Here is a 5290-nt window from a genome sequence, read left to right on the forward strand (position 1 = left end):
GGTCTATAGAAGAGATATCCAAACGATTTCTGCGGGTAGCCGACGAAAATACATTGCTCACTACGAGGTTCGAGCTTGTCGTGAGTATCTCGTCTTACGAAAGCCTCGCAACCCCAAACCTTGATATGTGCCAACGAGGGAGCTTTCCCTGTCCACATCTCGTGAGGTGTTTTGGCAACCTTCTTTGTAGGGACTCGATTAAGGATATGGGCGGCAGTCTCTAAGGCGTACCCCCAAAATGAGATAGGTAGTGAAGCACAACTCATCATAGAACGAACCATGTCGAGCAAGGTTCGATTACGCCTTTCTGCCACACCATTCAATTGTGGTGTCCTAGGTGGCGTCAATTGCGAAACTATTCCGCATTCTTTGAGATAGTCGTGGAATTCAAGACTTAGGTACTCTCCTCCTCGATCGGATCGAAGCATCTTGATTTTCCTGCCCAATTGATTCTCCACTTCATGTTTGAATTCTTTGAACTTTTCAAATGTTTCAGACTTGTGGTTGATTAAGTAAATATACCCATATCTACTATAATCATCGGTGAAAGTCACATAGAAGCGGTTTGCATCCTTTGTGGCGGATCTAAAGGGTCCACATACATCGGTATGTATGAGATCCAACAAACCCTCACCCCTTTCACACGTACCAGTGAAGGGTGACTTGGTCATCTTTCCAAGTAAACAAGACTCACGCATGTCATCTTCCCTAAGTTCGAATGACTCCAACACTCCATCCTTTTGGAGTTGGTCTATGCGCTTCTTGTTGACATGTCCAAGACGACAATGCCACAAACATGCTTTATCCATACTATTGGAAGAATCCATGCATAAAACATCATTTCCTAGGTTATCTACAATCATAACAGTTTCATAAATTCCATTACATGGTATTGCTTCAAAATATAAGACACCATTTAGATAAGCATAAATTGAACTATTCTCATTATTAAACGAAAATCTAAATCCTTGTCTAAACAAACCATGAAATGAAATGATGTTTCTTGCCATATCTGGCGAGTAGCAACAATTATTCAAATCTAAACTTAATCCATTCCTAAGCACTAAAGAATACACTCCAATCTTGGTCATAGGCGACGATCTTCTGTTCCCCATGATTAAATTTATTCTTCCACGCTCCACATCCTTATTTCTTCTTAGTCCCTGCAATTCAGAACAAATGTGGTAACCATACCCGGTATCGAGGACCCAAGAAATAGCATGAGATGAATCATTAGATTTAATTGTGTAAATACCTGCGAAAGACGGCTTGATCTTTCCTTCCCTGATGGCTTGCAGGTATTCTGGGCAGCTTCTCTTCCAATGCCCTATTTTGTGGCATTGGTGGCACTCTGCCTCCTTCGGGTTAGGGTTGGGTTTAGTAGGATCAACCTTGGTCCCACTAGAAGAGGAACCATCTCGGGACTTTCCCTTGCAGTGACTCTTAGACAGAGCCTTCCTCTTCTTGCCCCTTCCCTGCCCAATAGCCAAAATAGGAGCAACGGGTGGATTGGGAGTTGGTGCAACAGACTTGTCCAGCAACCCTTAGGAGACCTTGGAGTTTACTTAGGGTGACCTCTTCCTTGTTCATGTGGTAGGTCATCCTAAATTGGTTGTAACACGGAGGCAAGGAATGAAGTACCATGTCGATAGCCAAATCTTCCCCAAAGTCGACATTCAACTTGCGAAGACGATCGACATACCTTTGCATCTTTTGCAAGTGTACAGTTAGAGAATCTCCATGTCCCATTTTAGTAGTGATCATGTTAGTGAAGATCTCGTAAGGTTCCTGCCTCGCGTTTTGATGGTATCTCTCCAATAAGTCTTGGTGCATCTCGTAAGGATACATGTCCTCATAGGATTTTTGGAATTCGGCGTTCATTGTGGCTATCATGATGCAATGAACCTTCGTTGCATCACGTTCGTGAGTTTCAAAAGCATTCATTTCAGCCGGAGTAGCGACTTCTGGATTGATCTTCTCGAGCTTCTCGTCAAGGACATACTCCTTTTCCTCGTAGCGAGCAATCATGCGAATGTATCTTATCCATTCGCTAAAGTTCATTCCATCGAAAGTCACTTTTTGGCAAAGGCTCATTAGCGTGAATGAGCTAGCAGCAGCGTTGTTCGCGTTCGACATCTACAAAAAGAAAGGACAAAGTTTGATTAGAATTTGAATCCCTAATTATCACCCAATATGAAAAATTAGGGCTAGGATCCAACAACATTATTTACACATTAGAAAATGGATGCCGTAATCCAACATGCAAAGAATTTGAAGGTAAGTGAATGACAATTCACTAATTCTCCACCATGAAAACATAACCTTAAGTTCTAAATGAATTGAGAATTCCTAGGTTTCGATGAGATTCATTGAACTTTTCAATGGCATGTTTAAATCTCGATATGCCCCTCTCGTTTGTGACTGGGATGCTGAGGATCACAAAGTGGGTGTGAATAACCATGCAAATCTACACGGTGCCTTCATTGTTACAATCACCTATTCGATGTGTAGGTAAACCATACACGCTCCATCGAACTATGATAAACAATGAATCACCCTTTTGCCACCTTTACTTAGAACCAATTAGTGTGTTGGTAAACCACACACGCTCCACTAACTTCTTAGGAAGGGTGCAAAGTGTAATTTCATGGGTTTGCATCAATTCACTTTTCCTAAAGTAACTAGGATTGAGAATTTGAAAAACATGTAGTTACTTAGTATTTTAATATTATACTTTTAATGAGGAGATAGAGTTGCCCTATCCTACCCGTTCGGCTAACGACCCTCTACCGATCAAGCAAGCAGTGGGTGTGAGTGTACACCCATTAAGCGCCATTTTATAGGCTGCAACCTTATACCCACCTTATAGACCGGCTTCGTGAATGAGGCCTACTAACGGTAAGACTAGCATTTTAATTATACATACATATATATATATATATATATATATATATATATATATATATTAGTCTTCTAATATTTTAATTATACATACATACATACATATATATATATATATATATATATATATATATATATATATATATATATATATTTGTCTAAATTAAACTTTTAATCACAAAACATAAATTTCAAAACTTGAGGACAAGTTTTAAACTTTTCAAAACATAAGGGATCAAATAACAAATAATTTAAATTAACCATTTAATTTCACAATTATCCATATTTGATTTATTTAAATGTTTCTTGCAAAACAATTCACCAATTCAATTAAAATAATCAATCAATTATCACATAAGAAAATTATTATTCAATTAATTGGTAAATATCTTTTGTTAGGTCAAGTATATACTTAAATATATGTTAAAATTGGATTTATATTGACCCATAAAGATAAAGGCAAGTTTCCATAAGATAAACAACAAGAAATCCCAAAACTAGCTCCTTCTGACGCTCGAACTCGCTGAGTACCACAATGGACTTGCCGAGTTGAGGCCTACTCGCCGAGTACACTATGGTACTCGCCGAGTTCATCAGGCAGAAGGACAAAAAAACGATTTTGCAATCAACAATCAAGCAACCAATGCATTAATTCAATAGAAACCAATCAAGGATCTGATACCACTGATGGGTTTGAGCCATAAGAACATTCCTATGTGCACATACAAACCCTAATGCTTGGATCTAGGTTTCTCTAATTGAACATGCAATGTATACAAGACTTTGATTGATAGATCTAGTGTAAATATTCAAATCATAACATATGAAAACAGATCTAAAGGATTACCTTGAATTGCTTGCTTGAATCTTCTTGTCCTTGGAGCTTAGAGTCACAATTGTCACTCCTCTAATAGCTTACAAACAACAACTAGCAAGAGGATGATAAGAGAGAGAGAGAGGGGAGGGTGAGAAATCGGCCAGGGTTACTTCAGATGCAAGAGTGCCGATTTCCTTCACCCAAAGGGTCTATATATACTAGTGAGCTTCCTAGGGTTTCACCCTTAAAACCCTAATTGGATAACTTAGGCCCTAAGCAATCCAATCTCCTTATTGATAAGCCCTTGGACGATTTCTAGGCTCTTCCAAACCCTAAAATCGTCCATCCCTTATCCATAAGGAATCACAGCCCAAAATACAACTATCATACAATTGACAGTTTATGCCCCTTTATTCAATTAATCTCTTTAAGTCACCAAATTAATCCCTAATTAATTTATGACTTATATTAATAAAATAACAATATTATTATTCCTTATATTATTCTCATAATATATTAATAATATTTCTTCTCTCATTATAAATCATCCTGTCAAGTTGCTATGGTGAAGGCAACCCAAAAGGACCATGCACAACCGGGTCAAATACTTGCCAAATATAATTGCAGCCTTAAACACTATTCCAACATTTCCGAGAGTATATCTACAGAGAAGCTAGTCGACATCTATATTTGGGAGGTGGTGGTTCGACATAGAGTGCCAGTTTCAATGGTTTCGGACTGGGATGTTTGTTTTACTTCCCGATTTTGGGGGAAGTTTCATGACGAGTTAGGTACTCAGTTGCATTTTAGTACAACATACAACCCCAGACCGACGATTCTTTTACCAGAAATCCCGATTTTAGACGCTCGAGTATATGCTCCGGGTATGTGTTTTAGATTTTTGAGAAAGTTAGGATACTTATCTTCCACCATACGAGCTCTTTTATAATAAAAGTTATCATGCTAGTATTGACCGACCACCATTTGAGATGTTGTATAGGAGAAGGTGCAGGACCCCAATTTGTTGGGTTGGGGTCGAGCATCGGGTTGTGGGGAGTACTGAGGTGGTACTTAAGACTACTGAGTTGTATCAACAGGTACGCGAGAAGTTATGAGGCATGCAATGCCGACATAAGAACTATGCAGACCGATGACCTTTAGATCTCGAGTTTCAAGTGGGGGACTTCATGCTTCTGAAGGTGTGTCCTTGGAAATGTGTCATCCGATTCCGGAAGCGGTGCAAGATGGACCCTCGAATAATTAGTCCCTTCAGGATTACCGCCCGGGTGGGCAAAGTTGTATACCGGTTGAATTTTCCTTATGAGCTCAGCCAAATCCACAATACCTTCCATGTTTCTCAACTTCAGAAATGTGTGGCTGATGATTCGACAATTCTTCCTTTGGATGGTATTTAGGTTTATGATCACCTGAATTATGTTGAGAGAGCAGTGGCGATCTTGGATAAGAATACAAATGCCCTACAAAACAAGGTGGTATCTTTGGTCAAGGTCCAGTGGCGACATTAGAAAGGTTCCGAATGGAATTAGGAGCATGATACAGAAATGCAAGAGC

The sequence above is a fragment of the Lactuca serriola genome, chromosome 1 (genome assembly GCF_051521515.1).
Source record: "Lactuca serriola cultivar US96UC23 chromosome 1, Lser_US96UC23_V15, whole genome shotgun sequence".
Taxonomy (NCBI): Eukaryota; Viridiplantae; Streptophyta; class Magnoliopsida; order Asterales; family Asteraceae; genus Lactuca; species Lactuca serriola.